General features: G+C 40.1%; 1 protein-coding gene across 3 annotated transcripts in view; it reads right to left on the bottom strand.

The window, feature by feature from the left end:
- The window catches only part of elfn1a (extracellular leucine-rich repeat and fibronectin type III domain containing 1a), an 858,957-nt gene that overhangs the window by 19,218 nt on the left and 825,643 nt on the right, over positions 1 to 14,096 (bottom strand). Inside the window, exon 6 of one of the 3 annotated variants that reach the window (XM_039774325.1) lies at positions 8,422 to 8,578. The exons of the other annotated variants lie outside the window; for them this stretch is intronic. The gene's annotated coding sequence lies outside the window, so the exon portion shown is untranslated. The remainder of the gene's footprint in view (positions 1 to 8,421; positions 8,579 to 14,096) is intronic. 3 annotated transcript variants of the gene reach the window in all.

The following is a 14,096-nucleotide window of genomic DNA, read 5'->3' as shown; positions in this document are numbered from 1 at the left end:
TCTTTCAGTACTACATGGGCATAGCTGCGATTATATTATGGATTCACAACTTTCTTTTAAATCATTCACAGGCAGTCAAAGTACATGAAACCTTTCCAAAAATCCTACTCTCAAGTACAGGAGGCTCCTCAAGGATGTGTTTGGTCTCCATTATTAATTACACTATACACAAGTGACCTGAGGCAGGACAGTGACCACTGGTCCATTATCAAGTTTGCTGATGGCACAATGTTGACAGGACACATATCTGGAGAGGATGAAAGCCACCATTTAAACCAAATGGACTGTTGAGTAAATTAGTGTAATAAGAAATGTCTTACACTGAGTGTCAAAAAGACCAAAGAAATTATATTTGTCTTTAAGAGGCAGTAATCTGCATGTTCACAGAGTGACTAAATATAAATGCTCTGAACTACCTTAAGCTAACAATCTTAATTGGAATATTAATACAAAAACATATACCAGTACTCTAAATGCAATCCGCGCTTATTTTTCTCTCATAAACTCAGACTAAGACCTCATGTTGCCCTATTACCTCAGCGCAATCCTTTCAACCTCAATGCCTGGTTTAGTAGTCTGACAAACCAAAATTTAAAATGCTTCAGCAGATTACCAAACATGCAGCTAAACTTATTGGGGCTGGTATGCACTGCATTTACATGTACTTCAATAACCCAGTTATTCACTGAAACCTGATTTCTAAAATGCCATGTAAACCCTTGTTTCGATTAAAGAAATCGGATTATTGACCTTTGAGAAACCTGATTAACAGAGAGAGATTTCTCCACAAATAACTCAATTATATGGCAAAGTAAACCCATAAATAAGTTCCTGTTAAGGATTTTGTAGTCTGCGTGTGTCCGTTGCACTCTGTCAGCCTGCACATGCGTGTTTGCTTCACACCCGCTTTCAGCAGCCAAGGGTAGAAGCGTCCACAAAATAAATTCCAGAGGCAAATGTTTGGTGATTTAATTATTCCTCCATTTCATTGAAATAATCAATCCCAGTATTTCAGAAATTGTGAAATTTGTAATGATGAGCTGAATGTACACTCAGCAGCACAATCTCAACAGCAGCAGGGTAATATGTTAAAAGTAACGTGCATTACGTAGTCTGATTACTTTTTAAAATAACTAGCACAATACTTATTGAAGTAAAACTGCCTGCGTTATTACTATTCCAGCAGCACTGGGTGTGAAGCAAAAAGCTCATGTACTGGTATGCCAGCGCCCTCTGCAGGGCTCAATCACACATCCAAGCAGAAAAGTTTGTTGTGTGCATTTCAGTACCAGAAACCCACAAATGAAGCTTCAATATGACTAAACATACTTATAAAACACAGGAAAATGATCACAGGTGTCATGCTCATTTTCAGGTTCACAATGGCCACACTTATCCTTACATGTTAAAATGGTCTAAAATGGAAGAGGGACTGTGCCATAGTTGTAAGCAATGCCATGTACATTAAGTCTCACTAGGCGTATATTATATTATGCCAGACCAAGGCTATCCAGAATAAGTATGCATTTAGCTTATTCCCACTAATTGCTGAATGTACACAAGATATCACCTTTGCTAAGGCGGTGCAAAGTACCAACGATCATCTGCCAGCGAGACCCCTTTTGCTGCTCAGCATCTTCAGGTGCCTTGTAGTCCAGAGTATAGTTGGAGACAGAAGGTCTAATGCAGTCGGGCAAGTGACCATCAGCTGGGCCAGTGTTTTGTCACATTTCTCTACCCTTCAAAAATCCTGAGCTGTATTTTTCCTGGTTTCTGATTGGACAGCGCAACATGTTTGCATATATACTCAGCAAAAAAAGAAACGTCCCTTTTTCAGGACTGTGTATTTCAACAATAATGTTTTAAAAATCCAAATAACTTTACAGATCTTCATTGTAAAGAGTTTAAACAATGTTTTCCATGCATAATCAATTAACCATAATCAATTAATTAACATGCACCTGTGGAATGGTCGTTAAGACCTTAACAGCTTACAGAAAGTAGGCATTTAAGTTCACAGTTCTAAAAACGCAGGACACTAAAGAGACTTGTCTACCGACTGTGAAAAACACCCAAAGAAAGATGCCCAGGGTCCCTGCTCATCTGCGTGAACGTGCATTAGGCATGCTGCAGGGAGGCATGAGGACTGCTGATGTGGCTAGGGCAATAAATTGCCATGTCCGCACTGTGAGACACCTAAGACAGCGCTACAGGGAGACAGGAAGGACAGCTGATCATCCTCGCAGTGGAAGACCACGTGTAACAACACCTGCACAGGATCGGTACATCCGAATATCACACCTGCGTGACAGGTACAGGATGGCCACAACAACTGCCCGAGTCACACCAGGAACACACAATCCCTCCATCAGTGCTCAGACTGTCCGCAATAGGCTGAGAGAGGCTGGACTGAGGGCTTGTAGGCCTGTTGTAAGGCAGGTCCTTACCAGACATCACCAGCAACAATGCCGCCTATGGGCACAAACCCACCTTCGCTGGACCAGACAGGAGTGGCAAAAGTGCTCTTCACTGATGAGTCACGGTTTTGTCTCACCAGGGGTGATGGACGGATTCGTGTTTATCGTCGAAGGAATTGAGCACGTCTGGGACCTGTTGGATCGCAGGGTGAGGGCTAGGGCCATTCCCCCCAGAAATGTCCAGGAACTTGCAGGTGCCTTGGTGGAAGAGTGGGGTAACATCTCACAGCAAGAACTGACAAATCTGGTCCAGTCCATGAGGAGGAGATGCACTGCAGTACTTCAAGCAGCTGGTGGCCACACCAGATACGGACTGGTACTTTTGATTTTGAGCCTCCCTTCATTCAGGGACACATTGTGAAACATTTTTAGTTTATGTCTTATGGTGTTGACTCTTTTAGTGTTCATACAAATATTTACCCATTAAGTTTACTGAAAGTAAAGACAGTTGAAAGTCAGAGGACGTTTCTTTTTTTGCTGAGTATATGTTGTTTATGCGTTTTACTTTGTGTTTTTTAGGAGATCTACAGCCGTCCTGGGACACACTGGACAGATTATATCTCTGTCTGGGCCTGCTGCCACTGCGACCCTCACCAGAAAAAGAATGTGAGATGATGAGATGAAATGAGACATGAAATCTTATTTTTTTATTTGCTGAAGATGTGTTGTATAAAAGACACAACGTCTGAAAATCACAAGAAAAGACCGATCAAAATGTATTTTGTCAACATATATTGTAATTGAGCGCACTATAGCAGCAGTTCTATTTGCTGATCACGTCTTAAATTATATACACAATTGCTTTCATTTATTTGTTTTATGTGCAAATTATATCAATCAACAATATCAAAGACTGCATTATTTAGAAAGAACAGAGCAATATGTTGAATTTCACTGTGAATTGTCAAAAGTATTTTCAATAGTAGTCATGCGAGCATTTAATTTAATACAATATGTCACCTGATTCTATTGACAAAGAGTGGCATACCATTACATCCTTACAAAAGGATAAAAAACTGTTCAGACATTGTCAATGAAACAAGATATTATAACAGCTGCTAAAATAATAATATTAATAATAATAATAATAATAATAATAATAATAATAATAACAACAGAAACCTATGAGCATGACACACAACTGCAATAGCATGCTCATCAGGTAGAGAAACCCTGAGATGGACTAAAGCACTGATGGACATGCCAGAGCTGACCCTAACTTGACTAGCACTGATGGAGATGGCGCTCTGCACCCTGATCCATATCAGTGGGAATGGCTGACTAATTCAGATTTCCAAGACATGTTTCCTGATCAGCACTGATGAAGATGGTGAGCCAAGACTTCTTGCTTCCCTGTTTAGCATAACAGAAAACTGGATGCTGCAGGCTACATGGTTTTCATAGCGTTGAAATCCCACTGAATAATGGATATTTTGGTCATGATAGTACACTGTGTGTTATGCTGCTGTTCTACACAGCAATATGTCTTTGTGAAAATGATGCATTTGTGCTATCATTTATTTTTTATCACCCTTTCTCTTTAAATCTCTTAAACTAAGAGCGAAAATATGAGGTCAGTAGCAGGTAAATAAACCTGACCTGAATATAGCAAGAAACGTGAAGAACCTGAAGTTGGCAGATTTCATGACTGCTATATCTGCAGCATTAATAGAAGTTGGGCACGTGGATGCTTTATTTATATCAATACATCTGTACATTCTCCTCAAATAGATTTTCTCCTTTGGATAAAAAGTTATCCATATTGAATATTCACGTGCCATGAATTTTGACACAGCATGTGTCACCTAGCCTGATAACGCTTTGGTGTCACCCTAATTAGACCCCTGAACATCACGATCCTTCCAGTGTAGGTGCTTAGATCTATCTGCAGTGACCATCAGTAAACTAAACTGGGCCATCTCATATTTATGGCATCTCAGCCGTTCATCCCAGCCACTTACACTTGAAATTTCCCGTGCTGTATGCTCCTTTTTTGATCGAATGATACTACAGATAACCACCACATTTAAATTCCCGTGGCTTGTGAGCTAATCCATCTAACACATACCGTCACACTTTTCCAGGATCCTTTCAAAAGATATGATAAGGTTCGCCAGCTGCACACTATAGCCGGTATTATTAATTTATAAGGCCCATCTTGAACTTGTGTAATTTTATATTCTGATATTAGTTAGCTTCAGATGCTGGCTTCAGCTTCCTTTCAACAATCTCTGATTCAAAATATAAGCCCCCTGAGCTACCTGTTTATTTCAAATGGATTATATATCCCCACAATGCCATTTGTTTTGTTTTCAACTGTTCCATTAAGGACGTATCAACCTGCTTTACACGACATAAATAACTTGAGCAGCCCGGCTGAAGCCCTTCAGTTTTTTTTATTAAAGCTGCTGCCTTAATACTAGAGGCTGTGTTCTTCGCAGTTTTTAGTGGTGTGTAGTGAATGTCATTTTGTTTGAAGACACAGGTAACCAATATGTAAGCACGTTATATTGCATAAGCATAAGGCACATTTTGTTTCTACTTTTATTTGAAGAGAGAAGTATGTCGAAGGCACCAATTTACAAACATATTGTTCAATGCAATGCCTTAGGACCTCTTTTTAATTTCAACTGCCCAATTATTTTTCTGTTTTTGTCCAGTTCAATCAATACCTTGTTTGGCCTGAGGGAGTCGGATGCTGATACCACCATCCCAAGAAAGGCATTTATTTTTGATTGAAAATATGGCTCTTTGGGAAACAGAATCAAGCCGGTATATTATCAGTGGACTGGTGCTTGCATGTACTGCAGACAAAGCAGAATCTCTGAGAGCAGCAACAAATAAAAGTATTGTTGAAATGGGTAGGAAAAGTTATTCTGAGATGATGGAGACAAACCTGAACGAGGACTAAAATGGTGACAACTCTCTCTCTCTGTCCAAAAGTCCAAAGCAGAATCCCCCAACACTCGTACCTCACAGAAACCTCACGGGTCAGCCCCTCATGTACTGATAAGTCTGACCTTTTCAGACTGTGCCAGTGAAGGAGATAAGGCTGGAGAGCTACATGGTTTTAACAAACAGCTTACACCACCTTTCAGACAGATCTCCTCAGCAAATGTTGAACAACTAGCTGACCTCTGGCTGCAGATGTGGCCGTGTGTTCATATTGTGTGGTGTGTAATGCGGCTTTGAGAGACACAATGAACGCTGTGCTGTATACGATTTATAAAGCTGCTCGGCTCTTTTGCTCCTTAGCTTGAAAGAACCCGGAAGTGCATGGCGGCTGAGGCAGCAGTACAGTATGTGCTCAATGAATCTCAAATGAACAGGCTATTTGAGATAAGAAAATCAAATCAAACTATCTTTAATATTTTAGGGACATTTTAAGCACCAATAAATCTTTCTGATGAGAAATACATTGGATCCATTTTTTGTAATATGAGATTTCAGTTTATAAGCCGAAAGATGGTAATCTCGCTCACTTCTGGAATTACACAGAGACCAGTGCAGAATAACAATAGCTGCTGATGTGTGTAATGTAAAGCACAAGATAGCAGCTGCAGCACAATTCGAGACGTGGATTTTACTGGATTGAGGTAAGACCTTCATTCTGCAGAAGGCAAAAAAAAATGAATGGCTTGAGCACACGTGAATGGATGTTAACAATCAGCTAATTCCATGGATCTTCTGATGCTTATTTCTTTTGTTAACCCATCCAGTTTCTGACCCACTTTTTCCATTACAGGCCTTTAGTGCTGCAATAATCAGAACGGAAAACTGCGCAATATGGCAAATTACAAGAATGGAAGAAGAAAAACGTGGAATCAGTTGGCGCCATACTCTGTTTGCTATGCGACAACTCTGAATACAAAATCCATTAAATTATTGTAAGTGCCGACAGTATTTTCTTCTCTCATTTTTGAGCAAATTATACATTATGACTGTACTGTACTAATGAAAGATTAGCACGGTACTTAAAATAGAAAGCCTTGAGTTGTGTAATTAAAATGCCAAAGTGCCTCTAAAGGTTAACCGTGCTCTCTTCACTTTGTTGTTCTATTATTAAGTGCAAAGCCTCCTCTGGCTGAGGCACTCACAGTATGGTGGTGTGTCTTGATTAGTTTTCCTAATAGGTCATGCAACTATTGTATATACGGTACACAGACAGGTACAGTATGTGTTCTGAACAGTGCATGCAGAGTGGCAATGACGCTGCATGGTTTGTAGTTTCTTTTTTCAGCCTTGATCCCCATCTGTTTTGTGTGCAGTGCAATCTGTCCGAAAGAGAAGAATTGCTAATAAGTGGTCCAGTGTGGCCTGATGTGTTACATGCTAGGTGTACAAAGGTACAGTGAAACACTCAGCTTCATCAAATCCTCAGTGAAGGTAGGAAACAAGCAACATTAGAGAGGGAGAAGGTCTGCTTTCGGGGAGTCCACTATTCCTACACAGCCATTGTGAGACAAATCATACCTGAGGAAAAGTGAAAGGCTGGCAGGGAGCCTGTTTTGTTTTACATTTTTTAATCAGTACTGTCAGGCTGCTGTTTCATCCTCATTTTGTTAACTACATTCTCATATTATGCAGCAGTTGTCCCTAAAACTATACTTTGCATGTCCCCAGAGCAGATCAGACTACAAAGAGAAGACTGGGGCCTCCAAACTGGTCCACTGGGAGTCAGGATTAGTTTGTGTTCGTGAGCCTAGTGATGGGCTGCTGTCTTGTCCTGGGGCAGCTTCCCACCTTTTCACCAGTGTTCACCACACCCCATGTTGGTAAGTGTCTTCACAAACCTGGATGTACAGTAGATTGCCCCAATGATGACCAACTCTCTCTCTCCAAAAGTCCAAAGCAGAATTCCCCAACATTCGTACTTCACAGAAGCCTCGCAGGTCAGCCCCTCATGTACTGATACGTGTGACATTTTCAGATTGTGCCAGTGGAGGGGATAAGGCTGGAGAGCTTCATGGTTTTAACAAACAGCTTACAGCTCCTTTCAGACTGATCTCCTCAGCAAAGGTTGAACAAGTAACTGACCTCTGGCTGCAGAAGTGGCCATGTGTTCATATTGTGTGGTGTGCAATGCGGCTTTGAGAGACACAATGAACGCTGTGCTGTATACGATTTAAAAAGCTGCTTGGATCTTTTGCTCCTAAGCTGAAAAGGACCCAGAAGTGCATGGCGAGTGAGTGAACCAAGTGATGGGGTGCTATCTTGTTCAAGGCAGCTTCCCACCTTTTCACCAGAGCTGTCTTTAAGGCCTCATGTTGCTTTGAAAAAATGGATCGATGAGAACCAAACATGACTGCCCATTATTGCAGTGCTGGCTACTATTACTATTGAGCATCTAAAAACAAGCAAAGACTAGAATTTAAACTGTTTTTTTATTCAGACAATATAGTGTTTTAATTAACATACTCATATTTATCTCTTCCAGTACTGGATGAATTCTATAGACTTTCTGGGTTTAGGCTGAAATTAAATGAAAGCATATTATTCTCATGTACAGCCTTGCATATCATCTTGAATTTAATCAGTTTTTGTTTGATTGTTTCACAGCAGTTCACAACTGGAGTTTTTCTTTTGTTGTTTTCTGTCCTCCTGGCCATTTGACGTTATCTTCTTTTGTTGCTACTCATTCTTTAATCTTATTGCCTAATCTTGTTTTTCATTTCTTGTAACTTTCTCTTTGTCATCTTGTAAAGCATTTTGTTGTATGAAAATGTGCTATAAAATAAATGTTGCTGTTCCACTATGTGTGAGTTATAGCTAAGATCCATTTCAGTTTAGTTTTTGTAACTCAATACAAAATATCCAATAAGAGTATTAAGATTAAAAGCCTATTAAAATGCCTGTGTCTTGCAGTACTGTATATGTGTGTTTGTGTGTGTGTGTATATTTAAAAAAAAAAAAAATATATATATATATATTGTTTCAGACATACGTGTCTGTGGATCACCTTCTGGGCTCATCTGAATCAGTTACTACCATCCTGGGTCGAGAGCGGGTACTCTCGCTAACCTTCTCTTCTGTTTTTCTCTCCACAGCACCAACAAGATGCCCGGTGAGGACAATTGACTCTGCCCCTTCTGTTCTCCCACCTTTAAACACCAGAAAGAAGAAAACGGTCAATTCTGAACCAACTGCACCATAGAGTGGAGCTCCTCAAACTCTAACGAAAACAACTGCTATAGTGAAATACTTTCTTCAGTTATTTTTGTTCTATTACTTATAGTGCCATGCACCGAAGCCTTTTCTTTTGTTTCTGTGTCTGAATTAAATGGGGTCGACTACTGTAGGTTGCTGCCCCAACATTTTTCTGTGGGAACCTGCAGTGCCTTTTTGACCACAATATATAACACAAGGGTCTCCTTGATGGATCAAGTGCGATCGTCAGAGCAGGTAGGATGGTTTGTCCAGGAAATATGGGGGAAATACACTGTAATGCCAAAAGTATTGGGACACCAGCCTATACACACACATGAACTTTAATGACAACCCAATCTTAATACATAGGTTTTAATATGGAGTTGGCTCACCCTTGCAGCTATAACAGCTACGCTCTTCTAGGAAGGCTTTCCACAAGGTTTAGGAGTGTGTTTATGGGAATTGTTGACCATTTTTCTAGGAGAGCATTTGTGAGGTCAGGCACAGATGTTGGATGAGAAGGCCTGGCTTGTTCGCAGTCTCTGCTCTAATTCATCCCAAAGGTGATCTGTTGGGTTGATGTCAGGGCTCTGTGCAGTCCATACCAAACTCACTCATCCATTTCTTTATAGCCCTTGCTTTGTGCACTGGTGCACAGTCATGTTGGAACAGGAAGGGGCCACCCGCAAACTGTTCCCACAAAGTTGGGAGCATTAAATTGTCCAAAATTGCTTTGTATGCTGAAGCATTAAGAATTCCTTTCATTGAAACTAAGTGGCTGAAGCTCAACCCCTGAAAAACAGCCCCACACCGTAATCCCCCCTCCACCAAACTTTACACTTGGCACAATGCTGTCAGGCAAGTACCGTTCTCCTGGCAATCACCAAACCCAGATTCGTCCATCGAATTGCGTGATTTGTCACTCCAGAGGACACGTCTCCACTGGCAGTGTGCTTTACACCACTGCATCCAACCCTTTGCATTGCACTTGGTGATGTAAGGCTTGGATGCAGCTGCCTGGCCATGGATACCCATTCCATGAAGCTCTCTATGTGCACAGTTCTTGAGCTTTTGGAGGTCTGTAGCTATTTACTCTGTAGAAAGTGGCGACTTCTGCACATTGTGCACCTCAGCATGCGCTGCACCCGCTCTGTGATTTTACGTGGCCTACCACTTCGTGGCTGAGTTGCTGTTGTTCCCAATTGCTTCCACTTTGTTATAATACAACTAACAGTTGACCCTGGAATATTTAGTAGCGAGGAAATTTCACGAATGGACTTCCTATCATAGTACCATGCTTGAATTCACTGATAGAGACTAATTCTTTCACAAATGTTTGTAGAAGGTATCTGCATGCCTAGGGGCTTGAGTGTATACACCTGTGGCCATGGAATTTACCGGAACACCTGAATTCAGTGATTTGGAGGGGTGTCCCAATACTTCTGGCAATATAGTGTATATCGAAGGGTGACATTGGGACCCAGTAGTACAACAGGCAATGGCAAATCTCAAGCCACCAGCAGCAGCCCGCCACCCACTTTTTCAGAAAGACTAGTCAATAAACTATACACACAATACATACTGTACATACAGTGGATTCAGAATGTATTCAGACCCCTTCACTTGTTGCATACTTCATTGTGTTGGAAATTTAATTTTAAAAGTATCCATTATTCATCTACACTCAGTAACTCATAATAGCAAATTGAAAACATATCTCCACAGAGGTCTGCAAACTTATTAAAAATAAAGTATTCAGACCCTTTTTGCTGTTTACTTTTGTTATTCTTGAGATGTATCTAGAACTTGATTGGCCTCCATTTGTAACAAACTGAAATGATTAGACATCATTGAGAAATGCACACACCTGTGTATATAAGGTCCCATAATTCTCGCTGCATGCCAGGATAAAAACTAATCCATGAAGTCCAGGAAATTATGTGCAGACATGTAGGATCAAATCGCGGTGAGGCACAGATCAGAGCAAGGGCATTGAACTATTTCTGGTGCTTTGAGTGTTCCCAGAAGTACAAGGTTAGGAATCACCTGGACTCCTCCTAGAGTTGTCCATCCAGATAAACTGAGTAATCTGAACAAGAGCAGTCTTAGTCATTTAGGTGTCCAAGAACCCAGATGGTCAGTCTGACAGGGCTTCAGTTCCCTGCTAGATGGAAGAACTTGTTAGAAGGATAACCAACTTAGCAGCACTTCCATTAATCAGGTGTTTATTGTAGAGGGACTAAGATGGGACAAAGATTTTCTGTTCTGATGAGACAATAATTAAACTCTTTGGGCTAAATTACAAGCAATATTTCAGCTGAAGACCAGGCACTGCTTATTAACTCCCTGATACCATCACAATGGTGAAGCCTGATGGTGGCAGCATCATGCTCTGGGGGTGCTTCTCAGTGGCAGGGACAGGGAGACTGATCATAATTAAAAGAAAGATGAATGTATCAAAATACAGAGATATCCTTGAAGAAAAACTCCTCAAGAGTACAATTGATCTCAGACCGGGGCTATGGTGCACCTTTCAGCACATCAATGACCCAAAAGATACAGCTATGCCAATGCACGAGTGGCTTCTGGACAAGTTTCTGACTGTCCTCGAGTGGCCCATCCAAAGCCCAGACATAAACCCTATAGAACATCTGTGGAGAGGCCTGAAGATGGCAGTTTAAAGGCACTTCTCATCTAGCTTAATGGAACTTGAGAGGATCTGCCAGGAAGAATGGGATACACTGGTCAAATCCAGGTGTGTAAATGTTGTAGTGACATTTCAGGTAAAGAAGATCTGATGCTATAATTGCTACTAAAGGGCCTTCTTTAAAGTACTAAAGTAAGGGTCTTAATCGTTATATAATTGAAAGATTTAACTTTTTGATTTTTAATAAATATGTTAACCTTTCTGCTGGGATGGCTTTGGCACAAGTCTCTGACTGTCCTTCAGTGGCCCTCCAAAGCCCAGACTTAAACCCACAAGATACCTGTGGAGAGACCTGAAGTTGGCAGTTTAAAGATACTTCCCACCCAATCTAATGGAGCAATAAAGTATGCAGAAAGTGAAGGGGTCTGGATATTTGCTGAATTCACTGTGTGTGTATTATGTTTGCCATTTTGCAAATACCTAAAGCAGTGACTATTATGATACTACTCAACATCCAGTTTTACTACTAGGCCTTGATAAGCTGTTCTTTGAGACTATGAAAAGAAGCAGAAAAGAGTTAACCTCTACCTCCCTGGTTAACCACAGAAAGGAAATTGTGCTTGATCTCTTCATTACATACTTTGCTCCATGCACCTACCATTGCTAATTATTGCCAATTAGCCAGTAATCTTGTGGTTCATCGCTTACTCATAACATTGTAACTAAGTGCTGTAAGCTTGAGACATTACTGTCAGTTGCTTGCATGCACAATAATCATCTATTTCAGCTATCCTTAACCTGTAATTTATTTCCTTTGTAAAAATCACTTGGTGTTCATACCTTTAGAGATCTTTGTATTGAAAATATTGTATGGGAGCTGACAAGTTACATCAGCCAGGGATGAGCCACCCAAGTATGAGCTGGCATTACATCAGGAGCACCCATACAGTATAAGTGGCAAACCTGCAAAGTCACACGCTTTTCCAACAATGTGGCTAAAGGTTAGCAGTCCTTTTAAGGATACTGAACCACCTCAAAGAGTCATGTGAAGAGCAGAGAATCCATTCATTGCAGCGCTCGGCACCGACACCACATTTTTGCGACATTTGATCAATTATGCCTCAAACACATTCTTTGGCAACCCATTTCTTTTACCATATCTACCGCATGGTTTAAACTATACTATCAAATACCAGCGAAGATGCAGCATATACAACACCTGTTGACTCCTCTAATTTACTTCAAAGAGGTGTACCCCTGGATGACATATGGCTGTGTTGGGAGGGGGCCTTGTAATTCAAATCTTACATAATGAATGGAACTCTGCCCTCAACAAGATAGACACTTCATCAGTTTGTACAGAACATGATGTCAGTCAGTTAAAAATCGTATAACACACACATTGCTTGACTATGATTATCTGAAAGACCACCTATCCAGGGCAAGACATGACAAAAAACAAATGTTTGCTCATGTGCCAGGAAATTTTGATTTCACAACTCCAAATATTCTAAACACGTTATCTGAAGTAGCATCTGATGGGACAACATTCTGTCATGAAAAACGCAGGATGATATCTTACACTACACTTCTTACATCTTACCTTACTCAAGTCAAGGAATTCAAACCCATGCTCTATAACTCAGTAGCAATGGTTTGTCTTATTTTAATTCAAATTACAAAAGAAATCAAATTGTATCTAATAGGAAAGCTAATTCTGAATTTGGTAAGAATGCATTAATGTTTTAAATTGATCAGGCCCAGCCACTGTTAAACATTTGATGAGGGACAACATCATACTCCATTCTCCGGTCACAAAAACTCTCCAACATTTGCCAGTGATTGGTAGTGAAATATAAAAGTATATGATTTAGCCTCGACTGTATCCCTGATTGATCTGTGTCTAATTCAACTGAATGTAATGTACAAGCTCAATAAAATTAAACCTGAAGTATAGGTGGATACATAAATAAAATTGTAAAACTGAGACACAAGCCACATATTGCTGACATTGAATTGTTAAATAAAACTGTTAAAAATTACTTTTTGTCCTTTCAGTTTTAGGTAGCTGCCTAACAAGCATATTATCAACAACATACATTATTTCCAATAATATTTACATTCATTTTTTACTTTTTGTTAATTGGGCAGCATAGTGTTGTACTGGTATAGGGGGGCTTCCTCATGGCTCCAAGGGATTTCGGTCAGTTTCCTGCTTGGCCACAGTATGCAATGTGTGGATGTTTGACATTTTACTTCAGTCCGTTTGATGGTTTACTCCAGTTTTCTGCTGCATTGTGAAGACTAAGATAGTAGCCGCTAAGTTAGTGGCTGGGTGGTCTTTTGCCCGTGGTAACCCTTCTTCAGCATCTCACCAGATGGAGTTTTATTTTTTCTGTCCTCACTGGCCATCTGACCATAGCACTGGACATAGCATATTATAATCATGAGAGACTTAAGAAAATGAAGCTATAATTTAGGACTCTATCTATTACTAGTATTATTTAAAGGGGTCTAGATTTATTCATATTAAATATTTTTGGTATTTCATATATTTATTCCTATATATTCATTTTGCTTTCTGTTTGACATTTCCTTTTCCACGCTGCTGATTTGCAGTAACGAGGTTGTGTGTTTGCTTCCCAGTCCTCCCTGTGTTGAGAATGCTTTGAGTAGTGAGAAAGTGCTATATAAATGTAAAGAATTATTATTATTTATTATTGTCTTGTAAAGCACTTTGAGCTGCATACCTTGTATGAAAAGCTGCTATAGAAATAAATAACGCTGTTGTAAAAAATTAGTAACTGGAAATTTTCTCATTGTGA

The sequence above is a fragment of the Polypterus senegalus genome, chromosome 13 (assembly GCF_016835505.1).
Source record: "Polypterus senegalus isolate Bchr_013 chromosome 13, ASM1683550v1, whole genome shotgun sequence".
Classification (NCBI taxonomy): Eukaryota; Metazoa; Chordata; class Cladistia; order Polypteriformes; family Polypteridae; genus Polypterus; species Polypterus senegalus.
The sequence above is the reverse complement of the archived record's forward strand: the minus strand, read 5'-3'. Positions and strand labels throughout refer to the sequence as shown.